This window comes from Entelurus aequoreus, linkage group LG11 (genome assembly GCF_033978785.1).
Source record: "Entelurus aequoreus isolate RoL-2023_Sb linkage group LG11, RoL_Eaeq_v1.1, whole genome shotgun sequence".
Classification (NCBI taxonomy): domain Eukaryota; kingdom Metazoa; phylum Chordata; class Actinopteri; order Syngnathiformes; family Syngnathidae; genus Entelurus; species Entelurus aequoreus.
In genome coordinates, this window is record NC_084741.1 from 62724400 (window position 1) to 62751628 (window position 27229).

Sequence of the window (27229 nt, forward strand, 5' to 3'; positions counted from 1 at the left end):
TAAATTCATCAATTAATTTAAATCCACTTTTTCCGCTTTTGAATTGTGATTTATCGCAGAGAAATACTTGCGTAATATAAATACACTTTAACAAAGAGCCCAATATTTGGACACAAATGCAATTTTATTGTCAAAATGTTATACAGGATTTGTTTTATGTTGACTTGAATGCACATCATTTATTTGTAGTGCATTCATAGTTCAAAACGAGTGCAGTCAAATGATAGTTGTTTTTTTTAAATCATGTTAATCTCACTTTTAAATTGTGATTAATCGTGATTAATCGCTGTAAATTACTATATTAATTTAAGTTAACTTTAAAAAAGAACCCAATTTTTGGACACAAATGCAATTTTATTGTCGGAATGAAATACAGGATTGTTTTAAATGTTTTACTTGAATGCTCCCTTATTTATTTGTAGTGCATTCATAGGGTAAAAATAGTGCAGCCAAATTATTATTATTATTTTTAATCAGATTATTCTTGCTTTTGAATTGTGATTTATCGCAGAGAAATACTTGCGTAATATAAATACACTTTAACAAAGAGCCCAATATTTGGACACAAATGCAATTTTATTGTCAAAATGTTATACAGGATTTGTTTTATGTTGACTTGAATGCACATCATGTATTTGTAGTGCATTCATAGTTCAAAACGAGTGCTGTCAAATGATAGTTTAAAAAAAAAAATCATGTTAATCTCACTTTTAAATTGTGATTAATCGTGATTAATCGCTGTAAATTACTATATTAATTTAAGTTAACTTTAAAAAAGAACCCAATTTTTGGACACAAATGCAATTTTATTGTCGGATTGATTAATTGATTGAAACTTTTATTATTAGATTGCACAGTACAGTACATATTAAGTACAATTGACCACTAAATGGTAACACCCGAATACGTTTTTCAACTTTTTTAAGTCGGGGTCCACGTTAATCAATTCATGGTAATGAAATACAGGATTTATTTTATGTTTTACTTGAATGCTCCCTTATTTATTTGTAGTGCATTCATAGGGTAAAACTAGTGCTGCCAAATCATTATTATTATTTTTAATCAGATTAATCTTGCTTTTGAATGATCGCAGAGAATTTGGACACAAATGCAATTTTATTGTCTGAATGTCATACAGGATTTATTTTTTATTTTTTTTAACTTGAATACACTATATGTATTTGTTGATAACTAGCTAACAGTTTTATCCAAAGTTCAATCAGGGTTTATTTTGAAGTGATATTTGCCAGCGAGCACATCAGTCAGTCTCCTCACTCATATTTGCACTGACGTCTGCGTTGACCTGATCACTGACCGTGTAAAACTGTGCCGCATTTCAGGTAACCACCCGCGTTGAAGGTAAAGGAGCATGTGCGGTCAAAATAAATTGCATGATTAATCTTGATTGATACATGATTAATGCAAAAAAAAATTGTGATTAAATGCATGAGTTAACGCGTTAGATTTGACAGCCCTAATCAAAACATTCAAATAAACAGTAACATCACTATAATATCAACGTCGGCAGAAAAGGTGACTTAAAAGGTCTGAAGAAGGCTTTTATAGTGACAATGAGAGTGGGTGTCTAATGTACTTAAGCAGTAAATTCTGTCATGTGGGAGCTGCAAAAGCCCCATCCCCTCGCAGCGTATGTTGTGTCCTTGGCACAACCAGGAGCAGCTGGTCAGCTGACCTGTGCGACCATTAAGGTGAGCGTGAGTGAAGCGACTTGGAGAGGTAAAGCGGGGCCATGTAAGAACTGAAAAATAAATATAGTTAATATTAAAATAAAATAATTTAAGCAACCTATACATGTCAATACACAAAGTAGAAAATCCTTACATGTGATGCATTATATTGTGCCAAGCAAATACCACCTCTTATGTGCCTGATGCACATACAGTACCAGGAACCGCAATTAGCTGTGCTAATGTCGGAACACATTTCCTCGGCGTATCGGCATATTGAGAAGGAAATGGGCACTGACACTACCCATATCCACCAGTGAAATTGGCACGTTGTGTAATTCGTAGATTAAAAACAGAATACAATGATTTGCAAATCCTTTTCAACTTAAATTCAATTGAATAGACTGCAAAGACAAGATATTTAATGTTCGAACTGAGAAACACCATTTTTTTTTTGGCAAATAATCATTAACTTAGAATTTAATGGCAGCAACACATTACAAAAAAGTTGGCACAGGGGAATTTTTACCACTGTGTTACATGGCCTTTCCTTTTAACAACACTCAGTAAACGTTTGGGAAATGAGGAGACCAATTTTTGAAGCTTTTCAGGAGGAATTCTTTCCCATTCTTGCTTGATGTACAGCTTAAGTTGTTTAACAGTCCGGGGTTTTAGCCTAATACCCGCACTCTTTTACTATGAAGCCACGCTGTTGTAACACGTGGCTTGGCATTGTCTTGCTAAAATAAGCAGGGGCGTCCATGATAACGTTGCTTGGATGGCAACTTATGTTGCTCCAAAACCTGTATGTACCTTTCAGCATTAATGGTGCTTTCACATATGTGTAAGTTACCCATGTCTTGGGCACTAATATACACCCCCATACCATCACAGATGCTGGCTTTTGAACTTTGCGCCTATAACAATCCGGATGGTTCTTTTCCTCTTTGGTCCGGAGGACATGACGTCCACAGTTTCCAAAAACAATTTGAAATGTAGACTCGTCAGACCACAGAACACTTTTTCACTTTGCATCAGTCCATCTTAGATAAACTCGGGCCCAGCAAAGACGGCAGCGTTTCTGGGTGTTGTTGATAAATAGCTTTGGCTTTGCATAGTAGAGTTTTAACTTGCACTTACAGATGTGGCGACAAACTTTAGTTACTGACGGTGGTTTTCTGAAGTGTTCCTGAGCCCATGTAGTGATATCCTTTACACACTAATGTCGGTTTTTGATGCAGTACCGCCTGAGGGATCCAAGGTCCGTAATAGCATCGTTTACGTACAATGATTTCTCCAGATTTTCTGAACCTTTTGATGATATTACGGACGGTACATGGTGAAATCCCTAAATTCCTTGAAATAGCTCATTGAGAAATGTTGTTCTTAAACTTTTGGACAACTTGCTCACGCATTTGTTCATAAAGTGGTGACCCTCGCCCCATCCTTGTTTGTGAATGACTGAGCATTTCATGGAAGCTGCTTTTATACCCAATCATGGCACCCACCTGTTCCCAATTAGCCTGTTCACCTGTGGGATGTTCCAATTAAGTGTTTGATGAGCATTCCTCAACTTTCTCAGTCTTTTTTGACACTTGTACCAGCTTTTTTGAAACATGTTGCAGGCATCAAATTCCAAATGAGCTAATATTTGCGAAAAATAACGTTTTCCAGTTCGAACGTTAAGTATCTTGTCTTTGCAGTCTATTCAATTGAATGTAGGTTGAAAATTATTTGCAAATCTTTGTATTCTGTTTTTATTTACGATATACACAACGTGCCAACTTCACTGGTTTTGGATTTTGTATATGTTGCCCTGTCAGTTGGATGACACATCGACATACAGACTAACGGGCATATATTCCCCCCGTTAGCCTGTATGTTGATGTGTCATTGACTGGGCTAGCATGGTAAGCAGTGATTGGGCTTCGCTCCTAAGCATTCGTTGCACGAACATACTAGCTTTGTTAAACAGGATCATAGACTGTATTGGACAATGTAGTTTACATACTAAATGTCAATTTCCATTTATTACAAGTAATAAGAAAACGTAAATACCTGACTTACCTATCAAGTAGGAAATTAGTAAGTTTGGCGTCAGATGAAAAAATCCTTGTCGCCTTCAATCGTCTCCGTCTTTCAAAAGGCATCTCCGATACAAATCCTCATTTTGTTCCCAGCTTTGTCATGAATAAGTTGAGAATTGCAACGAAGCCTTTTAGATTTACTATGGTCTGACATGTTTAGTAACTTTACCAGTGGCAGTAGTTAGACAAAGAGGGCGGTGCGTAACTGGCAACCTGGACGTGACTTGCACCTGGCTCGCTGACAACAAGCTATCCATCCACTTGGGTAAAACAGAATCCATCCTGTTTGGGTCCCACATCAAACTTAAGAGAGTCAATCACTTCACCATAAAAGTAGGTGACAGTGTCATCACCAGGAAAGATGAGGTCACCTACCTAGGTTCCATTCTAGAGGCTAACCTTTCCTGTGATAAAATGGCAACCAAGGTAATCAAAAAGGTTAACCAACGAACGAGATTTCTCTACAGAATTTCCTCTCTGGTCAACAAAAGCACCTTGAGGATTCTGGCGGGAACTCTCGTTCAACCCTTTTTCGATTACGCATGCACCTCCTGGTACCCTAGCACCTCCAAAACCCTCAAATCTAAACTCCAAACATCTCAGAACAAGCTAGTCAGGTTACTTCTAGACCTCCACCCCAGATCCCACCTCACTCCTACCCACTTCTCTAAAGTGGGCTGGCTCAAGGTGGAGGACAGAGTTAAACAACTTGCACTGAGCCTAGTCTATAAAATCCGCTACACCTCCCTGATACCGAAGTACATGTCAAACTACTTCCTTAACGTAAATGACCGCCATAACCACAACACCAGGGGGTGCTCCACTAACCACGTTAAACCCAGATTCCGAACTAACAAAGGTCTTAACTCATTCTCTTTCTATGCCACATCAATGTGGAATGCGCTCCCAACAGGTATAAAAGAAAGGGCATCTCTATCCTCCTTCAAAACCGCTATAAAAGTTCACCTCCAGGCAGCTACAACCCTAAACTAACACCCTCCCCGGATTGCTAATAATCAAATGTAAACAATCAAATGCAGATTCTTTTTCTTATGCCTTCTGATCTCTCTCTCTCTCTCTCTCTCTCTATGTCCACTACTTGATGTCCATATCCCCACCCCACCCCCCCTCCACACTCCTGATTGTAAATAATGTAAATAATTCAATGTGATTATCTTGTGTGATGACTGTATTATGATGATAGTATATATGATAGTATATATCTGTATCATGAATCAATTTAAGTGGACCCCGACTTAAACAAGTTGAAAAACTTATTCGGGTGTTACCATTTAGTGGTCAATTGTACGGAATATGTACTTCACTGTGCAACCTACTAATAAAAGTCTCAATCAATCAATCAATCAAAAACACACTCACAGACTTTCTCATTGGTCAAATGGTGGAGGGCGGGGCTACGAAATGAAAACAATACCAAGATTTCGGGGCTGTAAATCAAATTTTGGAATGAACATATCCCGGCTGAACTACTGCTATCAGTTATAGAGGTATTCGAAAAGAACATGATTTATTAATGCCTTTTGACATATCAGGGCCATTTAATAATGACTTGACATGAAATTATTACAGATGGCACCTTTAACTAGGGCATTTGTTAACCAGATTTGTGACCACATACAAAAGAGGCCTGAAAAAATCAGTCTGGTCATGTCACATATGGGCAAGAACGTGGGATTCGACATACAGCGGGAACATAGTCGAAGTTTGTGGGACTTACTTGGCTGCACGCTCTTATACCCTACCGACTGTTCGGGAAAGTCAAGTAAGTGGATCACAACAAGGCAAAGTCAAAGCCAAGCAAAGTTAGTAAGCAGGTATGTGGGTCCATGGCTCTCTTCCCGACCATCACACACTCCACCACCTGCTGTTGAACATGAGTGATACTGGAAGATTCCTCTCGGGTTCACACCTTTCCCTTGTTCACCTCCTGACTGGCCAACAGATGGACTGTAGCCCAGCACAACAAAAACATGTGTGTGTGTGTGTGTGTGTGTGTGTGTGTGTGTGTGTGTGTGTGTGTGTGTGTGTGTGTGTGTGTGTGTGTGTGTGTGTGTGTGTGTGTGTGTGTGTGTGTGTGTGTGTGTGTGTGTGTGTGCGTGCGTGTGTTGTTTGGTCAGCATGGCCGGGATTACTGTGATAATAAGTGTGATCCTTCATGTCTATTGTTGACAACATTATCAGTCATTGTCCAAACATGGAAGGTCCAGCTTGTTTCTGTTAGTACAGTTTGCGATCATCATAATCTCTAAACCTGAAAAAATGATCACATATGATACAGTGGAACCTCGATTTACGGATTTAGTTCTTCAATAAAGTATTAAGTACCACGGTTCAAATTAAGTAATAACGATACTACACTCACTGCCTTTGAAAAATACCGGTACTTTTTTTTCATCCGCATGCTACCGTGTGACAGTGACGTACCGAGCCGAGGTGCGTGATGTTGATAACCATATCTGCACACAGAGAGAACATACAAGCAAAAAACAGCCCTCGCAAAAATGACTAATGATCTGTTGCTAATTATGATCTGAGCGCTGCTTTCGATACCGTCGATCATAACATTCTATTAAAACATATCAAAACACAGACTTAGCCTTTTCTTGGTTTAACTCCTATCTTACTGACAGGATGCAGTGCGTCTCCCATAACAATGTAACCTCGGAGTATGTTAAGGTAACATGCGGAGTTTTACAGAGTTTGGTTCTTGGCCCTGCACTCTTCAGCACCTATTTGCTGCCACTAGGCGATATTATACGCAAATACGGTGTGAACTTTCACTGTTATGCTGATGACACCCAACTCTACATGCCCCTAAAACTGACCAACACTCCAGATTGTAGTCACCTGCAAGTGTGTCTTAATGAAATTAAACAATAGATATCCAGCAACAAATTGCATCTTAACGATAAGAAAACGAAAATGTCGGGACTTATTCAATGATACCACCTTGATATTTGTCAACAAAACAACTATACAAAGTGACTCGGTAAATAATCTGGGTATTATCTTCAACTCAACTTTCTCGTTTGAGTCACACAGTAAGAGTGTTATTAAAACAGCCTTTATTCATCTCCGTAATATCGCAAACATTTGTCACATTTTGTCCACCACTGACGCTGAGATCCTTATTCATGCGTTTGTTACGTCTCATCTTGATTACTTTAGCATATTATTTTCGGGTATCCCGATGTCTAGCATTAAAAGATTACAGTTGGTACACAATGTGGCTTCTAGACTTTTGGCAAGAACAAGAAAGTTTGATCCTATTACGCCTATACTGGCTCACCTGCACTGGCTTCCTGTGCACTTAAGTCTTTAAGGTTTTATTACTTACGTATAAAATACTACACGGTCTAGCTCCATCTTATCTTGCTGGTTGTGTTGTACTATATGTCCTGGCCAGAAATCTGCATTCTAAGAACTCCGGCTTATTAGTGATTCCCAGAGCCCCAAAAAAGTCTGCGGGCTATGGAGCATTTTCTACTTGGCTCCAGTCCTCTGGAATGCCAAGTTAGAGATGCTACCTCAATAGAAGCATTTAAGTCCCATCTTAAAACTCATTTATACACCCTAGCCTTTAAATAGACCCCTTTTTAGACCAGTTGATCTGCAGTCTCTCTTTTCTGCTTTGCCCCCCTCTCTTGCATGGAGGGGTTATCAGGATCATTTTCCACAGAGGACGTGCTAGCTGTTCCAAGTCCGGACCAGTGCTCTATGCATCAGTTGGTGATGTCTCTGCGCTGCTGACTTGTCTACATACGAGGGGATCCACTGCTGGCCTCACTATGAACTGGACTCTCACGGTATTTACTGTATCCACTTGGCATTGCACTGGTCACCCGGGTCGGGGGGGAGTTAAGGGCCCCCCTTCAAGGTTTCTAGTTGTTCCCATTCAGTGAGTTTTTTCTTGCCCTGATGTGGAATCTGAGCTGAGGATGTCATTGTGGATTGTGCAGCCCTTTGAGACATGTGTGAATAAGGGCAAAATAAGTGAACTCTGATTGATTGATTGATTGATTGACTGTGCTGCAGGCACACAATGTAAGGATAAAATATACATACACTGGGACAAGGTTCGTACACCAAATGATATATTTGTGTCCGGTTCGTGGTTTGTAACTCGAAAGGTTTGTACAATGAGCGCTTCATAAATCGAAGTAAAAACAACCTGTTTATTAGGCGATGACCAAGACGTGTTCGTAAAACACGGAATCATAGATATAGCACTGTTTTAAAAAACAGAAACTTTAAAAAATGAACAACAGCATGGCCAGGCATCGCATGACTTTTCCTTCCTCAAATGTGACTGCACAGTCAAGTACATTTCCTGTAATGGAAGGAAACCTTTTGAGAACATCTGTGTTATGGCAACAAATTAGACAGTCTTAAAGAACAACAAACATTTAGCACCTCATCAGACAAAGCAGCATCGTCTGCTTCAACTCCTGCTGTGAGGCTCGACTGTGCGCAAGCTGCTGGGAGACTCGGGCGAGATATACAGCCTGCGTGCACGCATTTAAACTCAGAAGTGTGCACTTGACTGCCGTTCATGCAATCACTCACACATTCGGTGACGTCTGGGAGGGATGCTGCATCCTCAACACAGGCAAGTCTCAACCTGCCTTGTGTGTGTGTGTGTGACACGCGTGTGTGCGTGTTTAGTTAGGTGGGAGGGCGGGTAAGAGCTGGTTTATGTTCTCCTAACATCTGGACTCGGGACTAAGTGACTAAGCTGGTGGGCAATTACGCATCCATTGTACAGCTTCCTTTTTGCTGACCTAAGCACTTTTGTGAATTCCCGTAACTCAAACGTATTGTGTATGTAAACAATGTATGCATGTTCATCTACTCGACGTTAAACCTCTCCTGTCTTTAAAAAATAATGACACCTTTGTTTCAAACTTTAATCAGTTTTCTTGAACGCACCACAGTTATGTGCTATGAGAAACACTACGGTTGCAGTGCCACTGCCGTTTCTATAGTGTGTTGGATCTTTATATATATATATATATGTATATATGTATGTGTGGGAAATCACAAGACTATTTCATCTCTACAGGCCTGTTTCATGAGGGGTTTCCTCAATCCTCAGGAGATTTTAATGGAAGCATTCACATACCATGGTTTATATAGGGCACAGAGCGGGTGGGTACAGGCAGGCGTGGGGGCGTGGTGATTGACTCATGTGTTACCTAGGAGGTGTTTCCTTCTGTGACGGCATGCTGATACAATTTCGCTGCGTTTGTTGAGGGATGACAACTCTGGACGGTATGTGATAAACAGTTTCTCTTTTAAGCATAGGTTGCATCTTTTGTTACCATTGAGATTCCAAATGTGTTTGCTGAGTTCTGTAGTGTTCCGGAGTCTTTTGCATCTGAAAGAAGCCTTGTGATTGTACCATCTGGTTTTGAATTCTCCCTCAGTTAATCCTACGTATGTGTCGGATGTGTTAATGTCCTTGCGTATTACCTTTGCTTGGTAAACAACTGATGATTGTAAGCACCCCCCGTTGAGAGGGCAATCAGGTTTCTTGCGGCAGTTACAGCTTTTGTCGGTTTTGGAGTCGTTCTGCCTGGTGGTGGGCGGCTCCTTTTCAATTGCTTTATTGTGGTTTGAAATGATTTGTCGCATGTTGTTCATGCAGCTGTAGCTCAATTTAATGTTGTTCTTGTTGAATACTTTTCTTAGGGTGTTGCCTTTGGGGAAGTGTTTGTCGATCAGGGTGAGGAATTTGTGGCCAATATTAGTTGAGACGTTTTTGCTGTATGGGGGGTTGTACCAGATAATGTTGTTTCGTTTTCTGCTCCTTTTTGGTTGGTTTCCTGGCGTGGCGTATATCTTCTTTACACCTTAGGGAATCTGCTCCAATGTCGTTGTTCTTTGAACCTGTTCACTGTAATAATGACAATAAAACTCTATTCTATTCTATTCTATCAATGATCATTTGTGTTTAAAGACATTTACATTTGTGGAAATATTTGCTGTGGGAATATTAAGAAACACATATCTTTCTAAAAGCCCAACATTTTCATGGCCCTCTGCGGTACCTCGCACATGTTGGCAGTAGGCATGACCCCAGGTTGCAGAGACAAAACATGGTATGCAGGTAAAAAATGCTAATGTAGGTATTTTTAGCAGCAGCAAAAACATGCAAAGATGCCAACAATTTAAACACTATAAAAGCAATACACTAAGGTGTGCACACAACAATACACTAGCAACGTCTAAAACACGGCGCTGACATACCAAGCACTCAGAAGCAATGTTCCTTCTAAGGTGCGCTTATGCATGCTCTGCCCACAGCAAATCTATTCAGTGCACAAAATAAAATCCAATTTAAACGTTAAACAAAATAAACACAACATGTATTCTCAGTGGTCACATTTTCAGTAGACCCATAATAAATTTATAAAAGAAGGAAACTTCATGAATGTTTTTTGTGACAAACAAGTATGTGCTCCAGTCACTCTATCACAAAAAAATAAGAGTTGTAGAAATTATTGGAAACTTAAGACAGCCATGACATTATGTCCTTCACAAGTGTATGTAAACTTTTGACCAGGACTGTATATCTATTAAATGCAGTGACGTGCAGTCAGGGGAGGCAGGTGAGGCGGGGCCTCACGTGCCATCATGGAAAGAAAAAAAAATGTAAAAAGAAAAAAAAAAAATTCAATTGTTATTTGTATCCAGTGATTATACTATAGAGTTATTTTCTATTTAACTTCACCAGTTTTAGATTATTTTTATTCAAAATCGCTGAATTTTCGCATTTACCGTTCAAATACTGAGAAGAGACGGTGCGGTGATCAGCAGCCAGTTGAGGCACGTCACTGCGTTGTGCCTCAACATGGATTGCGGACTCGGCTAACTGCTGGCCTGCTGTGCCGTGAGACCGTATTGCTATATGAATTATATTATACATTTCCATAGTTTAGTTAGCTGAGGTATATAATGTAGAGTGTATTTTGTCAACAACTGTATGTGTGTAAGTATTTCTTGTGCTGAGCAATCATAAAACGGCTGCGAAGACGCACTGGCTGAGGCTCGCAGTAATCCCGCCTCCTGGTGGTAGAGAATGCACCCCCGCCGTAGAATGTACCCCCTGACGGGAGTGTTATATCAACTAAAGCCCACACTTAAACTTTCCACGTGCAAGATTGAATGAATTAAAAAAAGTTATTTAATAAGAAGCCAAAAAGTGCAAAAACAATAATGTTCGTGTTGGAGGAGTTGTGAATGACTGCAGGGCCACAACATTAGGTACACCTGCAGACTGCAGCACGGATTTCATATTTCAGTCATTCACATCCCGCCATCCCGAAATGGATGGATGGATGGTTCAGAACCATCATGAACAAAAATATGGTTGCTCGAGTGGTGTCAGTTTATTTCCAATGTGCACTTGAGCAACTTGATTTTGCTGCCCTTTTTCTTTGCTGCAGCTGTTACATATATTGTACATGGTAATTGGGATTTGTTATACATCGTATATATTATCTAAAAATATAATATAGTGATATCAGTATATATTATATACTGTATATATGACTATAAAAATGGGACCCATTACCTCCCTGCTTGGCACTCAGCATCAAGGGTTGGAATTGGGGGTTGAATCACCAAAAATGATTCCTGGGCGTGGCCACCGCTGCTGCCCACTGCTCCCCACTGCTCCCCTCACCTCCCAGGGGGTGAACAAGGGTGATGGGTCAAATGCAGAGAATAATTTCGGTGTAACAATCATTGGTACTTTAACTTTAACTTAATATGTAAATATTGCATATATATTTTATATTGCTACTATGGTACATTTTTAGTCTACTTTATGTCAGGCCTGGGTCAGAAATAGGACTCAGATGCAGAGGTGGGGAATAATCCGGCAGGCTTTTATTTTGAAAAGTTCACTTTTCACCTCTTGAGTCAGGGCAATACAACAACGACTATACTTTAACAACTAGACGAAAAAAGGTTTCACAAAACGTGAACAAACCGAAAATCACTCCAAAAGGAGGAAACAAAAAATATATATCTCTAACTACACGAGCGAGGAATATAACTATGAAATTTAAATAACAAAAAATGCTCCAAAAAGGAGGGGAAAACAATGGGCTATAAGTAGGGCTGCGAATCTTTGGGTGTCCCACGATTCGATTCAATATTGATTCTTGGGGTCACGATTCGATTCTAAATCTATTTTTTTCGATTCAACACGATTCTCGATTCAAAAACGATATTTTTACGATTCAAAAAAATTCTCTATTCATTCAATACATAGGATTTCAGCAGGATCTACCCCAGTCTGCTGACATGCAAGCAGAGTAGTAGATTTTTGTAAAAAGCTTTTATGATTGTAAAGGACAATGTTTTATCAACTGATTGCAATAATGTACATTTGTTTTAACTATTAAATGAACCAAAAATATGACTTATTTTATCTTTGTGAAAATATTGGACACAGTGTGTTGTCAAGCTTATGAGATGCGATGCAAGTGTAAGCCACTGTGACACTATTGTTCTTTTTTTAAATTTTTTTTTATAAATGTCTAATGATAATGTCAATGAGGGATTTTTAATCACTGCTATGTTGAAATTGTAACTAATATTGATACTGTTGTTGATAATATTCATTTTTGTTTCGCTATTTTGGAGTGTTCTGTGTCGTGTTTGTGTCTCCTCTCAATTGCTCTGTTTATTGCAGTTCTGAGTGTTGCTGGGTCGGTTTTGGTTTTGGAATTGGATTGCATTGTTATGGTATTGCTGTGTATTATTTTGTTGGATTGATTAATAAAAAATTTAAAAATTTAAAATAATCGATTTTTGAAAAATGAGAATCGATACTGAATCGTACAACGTGAGAATCGATTTTTTCCCACACCCCTAGCTATAAAGCTTCTACACTGATTCTTATCTAGAGAAATAATTTACAAAATGTCACTTAAAAATGAGGAAAAGAAGAGATGGTAACAGTAAACTGAACTCACCACTGCGACTTGAAAACTTAAACAAAAATTCACTAAAACATGAAATTCACAAGACACAAAAAACCAAGAACAAGACATCCCTCACCGCGGTGTGACACTTTATACCTTTTGTTTTCGCTATCTTTTTGTGCCCTTGTATGCATTATCCTTTCCATCCTTACCCTTTGCATCTTTTGTTACTGAGCTACTGTGTGGAACAATTTCCCTTTTTGATCAATAAAGTTTGTCTAAGTCTAAGTCTAAGCAGGACACCACAGATCCCGCTGGCTTTTTATTCCATGTCTTATATCATAATCCGACTGTCTGACTTAACAAAAGCTTTTGGACAAGGAGCACAGGCGCACCAGTGAAGGAGGTCAGTGAGAAAGATGGCGTGCAGGCAGGCAGCAGGAGATGTGTCTGCCTTCTGAATGCCTCCGCATGCTCTGTGTCCATAGATTTATGGCCATGCCACCACCGGCCCGGATCTCCCACCGGTCCAGGTTCAGAGGGTACTACAGTGCCCTGTATGGCTAGCCAGCTGGTCCTGCTCCACGCAGCCACCTACCAGGTAGAACTAAGTTTTACAAAAATGCACACAAAGGGACACACTGTCATGTACGCACATAAACATGATGTTTGTCTCTGCAGCTGACCTACAAAAGGCCACTTTTTTTTTTAAACTTCTTGTAAAATTATGACTTAGTCAGATATAGGTGGTCAGGAAAGGCAAGTGAGGGGCAGAGCATGGTGGAAAACAAAAACATAACATAATAACAAGTAGTTAAAGGCCTACTGAAACCCACAACTACCGACCACGCAGTCTGATAGTTTATATATCAATGATGAAATCTTAACATTGCAACACATGCCAACATGGCCGGGTTAACTTATAAAGTGCAATTTTAAATTTCCCGCTAAACTTCCGGTTGAAAACGCCTTTGGATGATGACGTATGCGCGTGACGTAGCCAGTGAAACAGGAGTATCGGTAGCCCATTGAAGCCAATACAAAAAGGTCTGTTTTCATCTCATAATTCCACAGTATTCTGGACATCTGTGTTGGTGAATCTTTTACAATTTGTTTAATGAACAATGGAGATTGCAAAGAAGAAAGTTGTAGGTGGGATCGGTGTATTAGCGGCTGGCTGTAGCAACACAACAAGAAGGACTTACTTGGATAGCAGACGCGCCAGCCGATGCTAGCTGCCAACCGCATCTATGTTGGGGTGAAGTCCTTCGTCGCGCCGTCGATCGCTGGAACGCAAGTGAGCACGGGTGTTGATGAGCAGATGAGGGCTGGCTGGCGTAGGCGGAGCGCTAATGTTTTTATCATAGCTCTGTGAGGTCCGGTTGCTAAGTTGCTAAGTTAGCCTTAGCGTCGTTAGCAACAGCATTGTTAAGCTTTGCCAGGCTGAGAATTATTAACCGTGTAGTTACATGTACATGGTTTAATAGTATTGTTGATCTTCTATCTATCCTTCCAGTCAGGGATTTATGTATTTTGTTTCTATCTGCATTTGAGACAGATGCTATCACGTTAGCTCAGTAGCTAAAGAGCTTCGTCGATGTATTGTCGTGGAGATAAAAGTCACTGTGAATGTCCATTTCGCGTTCTCGACTCTCATTTTCAAGAGGATATAGTATCCGAGGTGGTTTAAAATACAAATCCGTGATTCACAATAGAAAAAGGAGAGAGTGTGGAATCCAATGAGCCAGCTTGTACCTAAGTTACGGTCAGAGCGAAAAAAGATATGTATTTCACTGCATTCTAGTCCGTCACTCTAATGTTCCTCATCCACAAATCTTTCATCATCGCTCAAATTAATGGGGTAATTGTCGCTTTCTCGGTCCGAATAGCTCTAGCTGCGTTGAAAACAATAGGAAAATATGAGGAAGTGAACAACTGACAACGTCACGCTACTTCCGGTAGGGGCAAGGCTTTTTTTTATCAGAGACCAAAAGTTGCGAACTTTATCGTCGATTTTCTCTACTAAATCCTTTCAGCAAAAATATGGCAATATCGCTAAATGATCAAGTATGACACATAGAATGGATCTGCTATTCCCGTTTAAATAAATAAAAATCATTTCAGTAGGCCTTTAAAGTTAATGTGTTCATAACAAATGTAGGATTCAATGGGTTGATTGATTGATTGAGAAGTTTATTGACATCTTAAAGAATTGAATCCAAGTAATGTTTTAAAAAGGCAAATGGTTGGCACAAAAAGCCAAAAGGCTTGTTTCCATTGTGGTCCATTACATATTCATCACATTTGATACATTCAATAATAAAAGATATATAACCTGTAACATGTATATAAAAAAATTACGGTTAAAAAATGGATACATTATGTACATATACACAGTATACATGCCAGGTGATTTGAAAAACTATATATACAAAAAATGGGGGTATATACATTTTAATTTTTCATTCATTTATTCATTTATTTCAGGCAATGACATTAAAAAAAAAGTAGAAGGTAGACAATACATAATAATATAAATTAATATAAAGCAAAAGGTAATGTACAGTATGTAAGCATGATTGTCCAGTTTTGCCTGAAAGGGAGTGGGAAGAAGATAACTTATTTAATCCAACCCCCAGTTCTCCATTCATTGATTGATACATTGACTTTCACTGTTACTTTGTTTAAGGATTATACAAATGTTGTATCATAGTGGCATTAACACAGGTAACAATAATTATTACACTGTATCAACAATTTATATCAACAATGTAGGAAGAATTAATATACCAACAATGTAATAGACAAAATTGTCACGGCCAGGGTGCTTTCCAATGCACCCTCATCTTTGCATCCTGACGAGCGCACCGCGGGCCACGCCCACAGGCGCTCTCTCTCCGCTGCGGGCGTGCCTCCTCGCGTCTGCAGACAATCTGCAATCCGCGCACCTGCCCGTGATGAGCAAGCTGCTTTCATAAACCTGCTCAACCTGCCATCCCGGGCCGGAATATAACCTTCTGTTGGCGTACAGTAAGCGATCATCGGATCTTTATGCTCTCTCTCTCTCTCCGTGTTCCCCTCTGTGTTTCATTGTTCTTCCTTTGTTCTGCCCTTGTTCCTGTGTTGGCGAGCTGTGCGTCTTGTCACCTTTTTGTACCCTTGCTTCCCGGACTGCCCTTTTGTATTCTCGGACCTCCCGCTTGGAAACGGACCTTGTCTCTTCTCTCCTGCCCTGGATCATCTGCCTGCCCCACGGACTTCCGTGTTCCTTCGCTCTCGACAATATTTGGTAACACATACCTCAGCTAACTACACACACACACTCTTGGGTTTTGACACTCCATTTTCTCAGTGTAGTTTATTAGTTAGTATTGTTTATATTTTATTATATATAATGACTATATATATAATAAATTATTGAACATTACTTTCCCCTGGTGTCTGTTGCCGTCATCTCCCCTTAGTCAAACGTAACAAAAATACCAACAATGGTAATAGACAACATAGCAATAATGGTAAGGAAACATTGAGCACATGTTAACAGTTCAGATTCAGATCAGGTAGAGGTTGAGCGGAGCCAGGATTTTATGGCAGTTTTAAACATTTCTAAACATTTTCTGACATAAAAATCTGTGAATTAGCATTTTTCCAGATTAAAAACAAAGTAGAATTAAACTGAGATCAAGGGGTTGCCAGTCATTCCTCTGCTGTAGAGCAAAGAAGCTTTCCCTGTCAGTGCACTGTGTCCATTGATGAGTGCACTTCGGAGAATATCGGGTGAAACCTATGATGAGGCTTCGCCGAGCCTTTCTGATCTGATTAGTGCACAAGCGAGCTTACACTTTTAGGGCGTGATCTAATAAGATCCAAATAACAAGTAAAAAAATGGTGTGTACTATTTGTGGGTGTTTTGATTGATTGATTGAAACTTTTATTAGTAGATTGCACAGTAAAGTACATATTTCAACTTGGTTAAGTAGGGGTCCACGTTAATCAATTCATGGTGTGACGCAGGTGAGATGAAGGGCCTGACTTTCTAAGATCCAAACAACACGCGGTAAAAAGCGTGTGCAATCTAGGTTTGTCCCGATACCAATAATTTGGTACCGGTACCAAAATGTATATCGATACTTTTCCCAAATAAATGGCAATACGAAAACATTTAAATAATGGCTTTATTTTAACAGAAAATCTTGCAATACAATAAACATATGTTTCCTATTGCACTCAAAGAACAATTTTAGAAGGTTAAAATATAAATGAAAGGGCATTAAACACATTGTTTTTCTTGTTGCGCTCAAAGAACAATTTACAATTTTCCATAATCAAGAATTAGATTAGAATATAGTAATAAAAAAGCTTTATTAACATAATATTGAATTATTCATGATTTATGGTTACCAATCCTGGTCTGTGCTTTAAGAAAAATACAATTATTATTAAGTACTAAAATAAAACTATGGATAAATGTACACAGATAAGCCTTGTAGCAGGTAAAACACACATCTGTTAAAGACAAAACACAAACTGTAGCAATTTGTTATCAAATTCAGTCATTTTACTTGCACTTGTTGACGTTAGACTATTAACTCTGCTAATATTTGGCATCAATCCAAGCAGCTGTGTGAGTGTCTACGTATCTACATGTTATGTATCTACATGTTATGTATCTACATGTGCACAACAGAGGAGCCGGTTAACTCAACGTTTGCCCTGTGCTCCTCGACTAGTCTACACCGGAGCAGAACAGCAGGACAGAGGGGTAACAACTACATTATTACCTGTCACTCTTTATAACACCTTGCACATATCTGAATGTTCATTATTTAAATGTTTACCAAAGTTTTAAGCAAAGGCGGTAATACTAATCGCCACACTTCCTTTTTTAAAGCGTCACCTTTACTGTTAGTTTTGAAGCCCAAATACCTCCATATTGCGCTTCACCACCCTCTTTATTAACCAGTAGAATTTTACTTTTTTGCCGTTTTTCCTCTTCGATATATTATTGCTTGTATGCACTTTGTGTGTGCGTTTTGACACACTCAACATCATGCGCCTCGGCTCCGAATGCAGTATAGTACCGATTTCAATCCATAAGTATTGCGGTACTTTATTAGTACCGGTATACCGTACGACCCTAGTACAATCTATAAAATAGTGTGTACTATTAGTGGGCGCGTTCAGTGCGATTTACTAACAGTGCGTGTGCAACTGAAAAGTAGTGAATGAGGATTATTTGAATGAGGATTTTGCGTGTACGATACAGGGCATAACGACGTCTTCTAAATTTACTGCACATTCATTTTATCGTGCTCCTACCTGTGGCCTTATGCTATGTTTTCAAACATTATTTGTCAACCAAATTATCACTGACGTAGATGCACTTTGGACTGCTTCTAAAATGCCCATAAAAAGTGGTGGAGCTAAAATAATAATACACAGTAAAGTCAAAATGTACCTATTGAAATATTCATGGAGTGCAGGTTGTTTTGGGAATTTAATTGTTGAGATGTTCTGCAATAACCCAAATAAAAGTGGTTTCAAGACAACTTCAAAGACGCGTTATCTGTTATACTTTATATTTTAGTCGACAAAATTTACTGCAATTTTCGTCGACTAAAACTCAATTAATTTAGATGACTAAAAATATGACTAAAACGAAAATAATTTTTTGGTCAAAAGACATGACTAAAACTAAATAAAAAATTGCTGTCAAAATTAACACTGATCTGCAATGACACCACACAGGTGCGCTCGTTGGTGTAAGATTGCACTTACTATGGCTCAAGATGCAAAAAAAAAAAAAAATGCATACTTGAAGTTTTTTCCATGTAAGAAATATTTTAACAATATATATTCTATGTAAAAAAAAAAAAAAAGACACTAAGCGCATACATTTAATTTGTTTTAATAAGCACACGCTACCTTTTGGCGCTCTGCGGGAGCCCGCATTCTCGTTGTCTCCTCTTCGACAAATGGACAAAGTTTTTCGGTAAGTAGAATCACAGCTGACCTGGACATTCGAAAGTTCACTTGCCGTCTGAGATGTGTTGTATCCCAAATAGCTGCAATCGCGCGTTTCCTTCACTTAAGGTATTCATATGTGATTCCCACAAGCGTCTGTACATGTAGAAGAATGCCAAAAAACGGGCATGTCTGGATGACTCGCCTCCATCTTTCCAGTGGTTAGCTCCGGTTGTTATGAAGCTGGCTGTGGCGCCTTCTTTCTGACTTCACTTCCTCTCCGAACTCAGTTTGTAAACGATCAGAGTCCGTACAAAGCTAAGAGCCGGAGATTCAAGAAATACACGGCGCAGAAATTATCCAAGGAGGCCGGTTACCTTAAACCAGACCTGGGCAAATTAAGGCCGTTAAACTTTTCAATCCGGCCCGCCGGACGGATTTTTACAACTAAATTCTAAAGCTCAGTGATATATCAGATATATGAGATGGTAGGTGTTTTGTTTTTTTACCCTTCGCGTTCATATTTCTCTGTGTTTGTTGCATTTTTGTTGCGTTTCGCTTGATTGTAAAATATGTCGATCGAGAGGGGGTGTGACGTTCATATGTTGTCAATATTCAGTGTTTTATCGTTCATAGTTAATATTGTAAATCCCACATTCTTTATTTTCATGTACATTCTATTCTGGATGTCTCATTCAGTAAAAAAAAAAAAAAATCCATTCCGTTTAAGGCAGTCTGTCATAACGTTTTTAGCATTCAATCAGACATTATAAAAATAGATACATCGGCCCACAGACACATTTTTTCTCTAAATTTGGCCCCTTGAGTCAAAATAATTGCTCAGGCCTGCCTTAAACGATGGTTTGGTGTGGCTGACACGGTGCTTAGGCTAAATAATTATTCGTTTAAGGTAGGGATGTCCGATAATATCAGACTGCCGATATTATCGGCCGATAAATGCTTTAAAATGTAATATCGGAAATTATCTGTTTCAAAAAGTAAAATGTATGACTTTTTAAAACGCCGCTGTGTACACGGACATAGGAAGAAGTACAGAGCGCCAATAAACCTTGAAGGCACTGATTTTGCGTGCCGGCCCAGTCACATATCTACGGGATCAACAGCCATACAGGTCACACTGAGGGTGACCGTATAAACCACTTTAACACTGTTACAAATATGCGCCACACTGTGAACCCACACCAAACAAGAATGACAAACACATTTCGGGAGAACATCCGCACCGTAACACAACATAAACACAACAGAACAAATACCCAGAACCCCTTGCAGCACTAACTCTTCTAACACCCCCTAACCCCCTAGCCCCCCCACCGCAACCCCACCCCCCAACCCCGCCCACCTCAACCTCCTCATGCTCTCTCAGGGCCTGTCCCAAATTCCAAGCTGCTGTTTTGAGGCATATTAAAAAAAATAAAATAAAAAATGCTCTTTGTGACTTCAATAATAAATATGGCGGTGCAATGTTGGCACTTTTTTCCATAACTTGAGTTGAAGTTGTTCTCTTATTTTGGAAAACCTTGTTACATTGTTTAATGCATCCAGCAGATCTATTCTATGTGTCATACTTGATCATTTCGCGATATTGTCATATTTTTGCTGAAAGGATTTAGTATAGAACAACGACGATAAAGATTGCAACTTTTGGTATCTGATAAAAAAAAGGCTTGCCCCTACCGGAAGTAGCATGACGTAGTCAGTTGAACATATACGCAAAGTTCCCTATTATTTACAATGATGGCCGCATGAAGTGAGAGAGATTCGGACCGAGAAAGCGACAATTTCCCCATTAATTTGAGCGAGGATGAAAGATTTGTGGATGAGTAAAGTGCAAGTGAAGGACTAGTGGGGAGTTGAAGCTATTCAGATAGGGAAGATGCTGTGAGAGCCGGGGGTGACCTGATATTCAGCTGGGAATGACTACAACAGTAAATAAACACAAGACATATATATACTCTATTAGCCACAACACAACCAGGCTTATATTTAATATGCCACAAATTAATCCTGCATAAAAACACCTGCGTGTTTGTTACGCTAGCTCCTAGCTCCTCTGCTAGCTCCTAGCTCCATAGAACACGCCAATACAATTCAAACACCTGATCAACACACACAATCACTCAGCCCAAAAGACCGTTCACCTAACCCAAGGTTCATAAAGCTTATATATTTTTAAAAAGTTACGTACATACGCAAAAAAAAGTTGCGCACATACGGTCAAGCGATCAAATGTTTAGAAGCCAAAGCTGCATACTCACAGTAGCACGTCTGCGTCTTTGTCATCCAAATCAAAGTAATCCTGGTAAGAGTCTGTGTTGTCCCAGCTCTCTACAGGCGTCTGTGTATCGAAGTCAAAAGTCCTCCTGGTTAGAGTCTCTGTTATCCGAGTTCTTCCATCTTGACTGCATCTTCCGGGAATGTAAACAAAGAAGCGCCGGCTGTGTACTGTTGTTGCTGACTACGTTCGAAAAATACGTCCATTTCGCACCGACAACTTTCTTCTTTGCTTGCTCAGCTTCCTTCTCCATAATGCAATGAACATAATTGCAACAGATTCACGAACACAGATGTCCAGAATACTGTGGAATTATGAAATGAAAACAGAGCTTTTTCGTATTGGCTTCAATGTGGAAGGCATACCCGTGTTCCCCGGTCTACGTCACGCGCATACGTCATCCTCAGAGGCGTTTCGAACCGGAAGTTTAGCGGCAAATTTAAAATGTCACTTTATAAGTTAACCCGGCCGTATTGGCATGTGTTATAATGTTAAGATTTCATCATTGATATATAAACTATCAGACTGCGTGGTCGGTAGTAGTGGGTTTCAGTAGGCCTTTAAGTCCAGAGCTATGGAACAAGTGCCAATGTTGTTCGCATCAGAGGGGCCAAAGTGTTGTTTCTGGTATGTATCCCCCTTAAGTGGCTGTTGTTACACCACTTTCTATATGAAAATACTACTTGATCCTTCCCTGACATGATAATTCATGATACGTGATCCCAAGCGAGGGAACAGTGTATGCGAGGATCCATTCAAAGCAATAAAACGTGAGAAAGCGTTAAAAGGCACTTAAAGCTCGCTGTGTTGTTCCAGGGCCGGTCTTTGTCAGCGCTCATTTAGTGGTATTCTTTCAACTCGGCGAGCAAGCTGGAACATCCTCTTCAGATGAATCAAGCTCCACTTAAGTGAAAAAGAAAGTGCATGTAAATGAAGCTCCCACACAAAGCGTGGGCAACGCCGCCAAGTGCACGACCCCGTGGAGAGAGTCGCATTCCCCACCACGTGATGTTTCTCAAACGTGAGGGGGGGAGCTATATGAGGACTGATAATTGACACTCTCAGGAAACAAACCACCACTTTTACTCTTCTTCTCGGCCACTGAGTGTTGTTGTTTTTGTCATTCACAAAAGCAGGCAGGAATGTTTGGCCGCCTCTCTGGGAAACGCCACTTCAGGGCCCACAGCTGTCACAGGCCAGGGTCGTGAATTCTGCCAAAGAAGGTTCAATGGTGAGGAGCTGGCAGGGAAAGGCATGCTTTTCACATTCTGTGAGAGGACTTGCTGTGAAAACATTCGCCAATATGCCCATCGTGTGTTCTTTAGAACGCACCTGTACCAACTGGCCCATATGCCCCGTTTCCCACATTAATGAGTCTGTGTAAAGCAGGGGTGTCCAAACTTTTCCCACTGAGGGCCACACACTGAAAAATCAAAACACGCTGGGGCCATTTTGATATAATTTTATTTTCAAAACCTATACAATATACACTTTTTTTTTTTTTTAACCTTTGGGCCTCCCTCAAGTTAGGTCCTAGGGACCCAGAAGGGTTTCAGTCTTAAAGAAGGTTAAAAATAAGTCATATATTATTTATTTTTTATTAAACGCTTGAATCTCTAATTCAACTTCATATATATATATATATATATATATATATATATATATATATATATATATATATATATATATATATATATATATATATATATATATATATATATATATATATATATATATAAGGTTTTATATATATATATATTTATATATATATATACATATATAAACACTACCGTTCAAAAGTTTGGGGTCACATTGAAATGTCCTTATTTTTGAAGGAAAAGCAGTGTACTTTTCAATGAAGATAACTTTAAACTAGTCTTAACTTTAAAGAAATACACTCTATACATTGCTAATGTGGTAAATGACTATTCTAGCTGCAAATGTCTGGTTTTTGGTGCAATATCTACACAGGTGTATAGAGGCCCATTTCCAGCAACTATCACTTCAGTGTTCTAATGGTACAATGTGTTTGCTCATTGGCTCAGAAGGCTAATTGATGATTAGAAAACCCTTGTGCAATCATGTTCACACATCTGAAAACAGTTTAGCTCGTTACAGAAGCTACAAAGCTGACCTTCCTTTGAGCAGATTGAGTTTCTGGAGCATCACATTTGTGGGGTCAATTAAACGCTCAAAATGGCCAGAAAAAGAGAACTTTCATCTGAAACTCGACAGTCTATTCTTGTTCTTAGAAATGAAGGCTATTCCACAAAATTGTTTGGGTGACCCCAAACTTTTGAACGGTAGTATATATATATATATATATATATATATATATATATATATATATATATATATATATATATATATATATATATATATATATATATATATATATATATATATATATGTATAACCCCCCTCCCCCTAGAGGGGGGGGGGGGTTACCCACATATGCGGTCCTCTCCAAGGTTTCTCAGTCATTCACCGACGTCCCACTGGGGTGAGTTTTTCCTTGCCCGTATGTGGGCTCTGTACCGAGGATGTCGTTGTGGCTTGTGCAGCCCTTTGAGACACTTGTGATTTAGGGCTATATAAATAAACATTGATTGATTGATTGATTGATATATATATTTTTTTTTCACATTTTATGAGCTTTTTCTCAAAATCCTATTTTTTATGGCAAAAATATAAAATATACAGTATTTTTCCCCAAAAATATTTTCAAAGTGGAATATTTGATGTGAAGTAATTGGATCCCTAAATAGGTCAATAATTAATAGCAAAATTGATTTGTTTAATTCCAATAAAATTCTTGGGGATCCAAAAGTGCCCCACTCAAAAAGGACATGCTTTTTTGTTGTTGCTTTTTTTATTTTTTATTTTTACAATAAACACTTAAATCTCTATATCAGCTTCAGATAAAATATAATGTAATTAGTTTAGTATATTCATAATAACAATCAATATAATAATTAGTATTAGTATATAATTAGTATGTTTCGTTTTTTTTTCATATTTTTCATGTTTTTTTATTTGTATTTATGTCCTTTTTGTCCTAAAATCAGTCAATAATTCATAGCTACATTGATTTTGATTATTATTTTTTGATAAATTATTTAAAAAAAAAAAGTGTTATTAGATTAAACAATTCAAATTTTTCTGATTGCATTTCACCTATTTGCTCTTTTATTTAAAAACATGTTTTAGTATTTTTAGAATGATGTGCTGCGGGCCGGTAAAACATTAGCTGCGGGCCGCAAATGGCCCCCGGGCCACACTTTGGACACCACTGGAGTAAAGCTTGTGAAAATGTTGAGAAAATATGTCATACCAAATGGAACTTATTCTGCCCCTGCAGAATTTCAGCTAATTCAACCAATCTCTGCAAATTATCCGCTGCCTCACAACTTTGTCCAATGCCCACAACTTCCACGCACTTTTTGGTCATTCGTCATTATCACATTAGTGCATGTGCCTCACAATACGAAGGTGCTGGGTTCGATCCCCGAGCTCGGGGTCTTTCTGTGTGGAGTTTGCATGTTCTCCCCGTGACTGTGTGGGTTCCCTCCGGGTACTTCGGCTTCCTCCCGAATGCATCTGAGATAGGCTCCAGCACCCCCCGCGACCCCAAAAGGGAAAAGCGGTAGAAAATAGATGGATGGAAGTTTGTCTCTGACACGCACATCAAATGTTTAATCCAAACATATCTTTGTTTGTCGTGTAGTGCAGTGGTTCTTAACCTTGTTGGAGGTACCAAACCCCACCAGTTTCATATGCGCATTCACCAAACCCTTCTTTAGTGAAAAAAAAATATATATATTTTTTTCAAATTCAAGAAAAAGTCATATGTTTTTTTTACTGGTGCACAAAATTAACCGTGCATGAACATCACCTTGTTCAAAGAACAAAACCAACACAGTGCATAAACTCACAACAAATTACACCCCTTACACACATTACCATGAATTGATTAACGTGGAGCCTGACTTAAACAAGTTGAAAAACTTATTCGGGTGTTACCATTTAGTGGTCAATTGTAAGGAATATGTACTGTACTGTGTAAACTGTACTGTTTCATATAATGTATTCTCTTCCTTTGCAATCTACTAGTAAAAGTTTCAATCGATCAATCAAAAAATCTGCAAATCAGATGGAAAATTAGAGGGAACATTGTTTGGGGGTATCCATAATACGCCGATAGGGAGAAGTTTTTATTCACACGATAAGTCGGATGTGGCTTTACCTCCGTGGCGGTGGCTCCGCCGAAACCCTGAGGCCGACTCACCGAACCCCTAGGGTTCGATCAAACCCAGGTTAAGAACCACTGGTGTAGTGTATTGTGTTTATTTTGGTTATTGTGTAATTACAAACAAAGCTGCTTTTATACCCAATCATGGCACCCACCTGTTCCCAATTAACCTGTTCACCTGTGGGATGTTCCAAATAAGTGTTTGATGAGCATTCTTCAACTTTCTCAGTCTTTTTTGCCACTTGTGCCAGCTTTTTTGAAACATGTTGCAGGCATCAAATTCCAAATGAGCTAATATTTGCAAAAAATAACAACGTTCTGCAGGTCGAACATTATATATCTGGGGCCGTACTTATCAAGCTTCTTAGAATTACTCCTAAGAAGTCTGCCAAGAGTTGACTTAAGAGTAAATAAATTCTTCGCTGAAAGCTGCACTTAAAAGTTAGTTATCAAGCGTCTTACTCACACTTTCAGCGAAGTGTAGGACTGAATCTTAAGTGTCACACTCAGAGCTGAATTACGACATTACTATGTGCCGTAAACGGAATTTTAGGTGACGTCATTTCTGTGTCCATAGAAATGACCAATCACGGAAGGGAATCCGTTGTCTAAGAATAAAGAAATATCTTGGAAATATTTAAGTGGACAATGGGAGTGTATATTTTGACAATAAACTACAAAATAATACAAAACAAACTAGTCCCCGCCGGCACTCACGCTACCGCTCCCTCTCTTCTATCGCCCACACACTCACTGACGTCACTCACCTCACGGCCACACACATACGCTACTGTCATAACATTTTCTTTCCAATTCATTAATTAGGCAACTAATTTGAAACTGGTGTGGGTGGCTCTATATATACTAGCCCACTGCAGACACATGCAGAAATCAACAAGGAATCGAAAAGTATTAAATCTGTGACAAAAATAATATCCGCTCTGTCTAAACGATACAGTTTGATCAGCTGCTCGTCATCAAAAAAAAACAAACATTGTTCCGTTCCCTGAACGTTCGCGCACGTCTCTCTCGCCTCAGTGCCATCCCCTGCTGGCAACTCCTAACCACTTAAGACACCTCTGAAGGTCTCTTAAATATCGTGGAGAGTAGGAGTGATTCTTAGACTTAAGAACGTTGATAAAAAGCTTTTATTCTTAAGTTTGAGAGTAGGACTAAATTTCGCAAATTCTCAGGACTTAAGTGTAAAATAGCACTCTAAGAAGCTTGATAAGTGCGGCCCCTGGTCTTTGCCGTCCATTCATTTGAATATAGGTTGAAAAGGATTAGCAAATCATTGTATTCTGTTTTTATTTACGATTTACACAACGTGCCAACTTCACTGGTTTTTGGTTTTGGGTTTTGTACATATACCGAGCACTTTGTCCACATTTTGCTAGCCTTATTCCAAAATTGAATAGTCATTTTTTCCCCCACTCAATATTGTACATGCACAACACCCACTAATGACATAAAAAATCTGTAAAAAATGTGTGGTTGGATGGAAAGTGTCGGTGCACACTCTCTAGGGATGTGAAAATGGGATTGAAGTGTGGGCTTCGGCTGGGCCACTCAAGGACACCCACAGAGTCGTCCCAAAGCCACTTGGTTGATTTCTTGGCTGTGTGCTTGGGATTGTTCTTCCCACTAGAAGATGAACCGACACGCCAGTTTGAGGTCAAGAACGCTTTGGAGCAGTTTGCATTCATTGCTGCATTCATCTTTGCCTCCATTCAGACTCGCCTTCTACTTCCTGCTGCTGAAAGAAATATGCACGGCGTCACATTGCCACCGCCGTGCTTCACTGCAGGAATGTGACTGGCCGGATAATGAGTGAAACCTGCTTTCTTCTAAACGTGACGCCTGGCCTTGATTGACTGATTTATTGTCTTTGACAAAACAGAAATTCTATATCGACAAGCTTCATGTTCATATCCTTTTGTTTGGATTGATGAGGGCAGTGGGAATGAAGGATTGTTCTTATACTG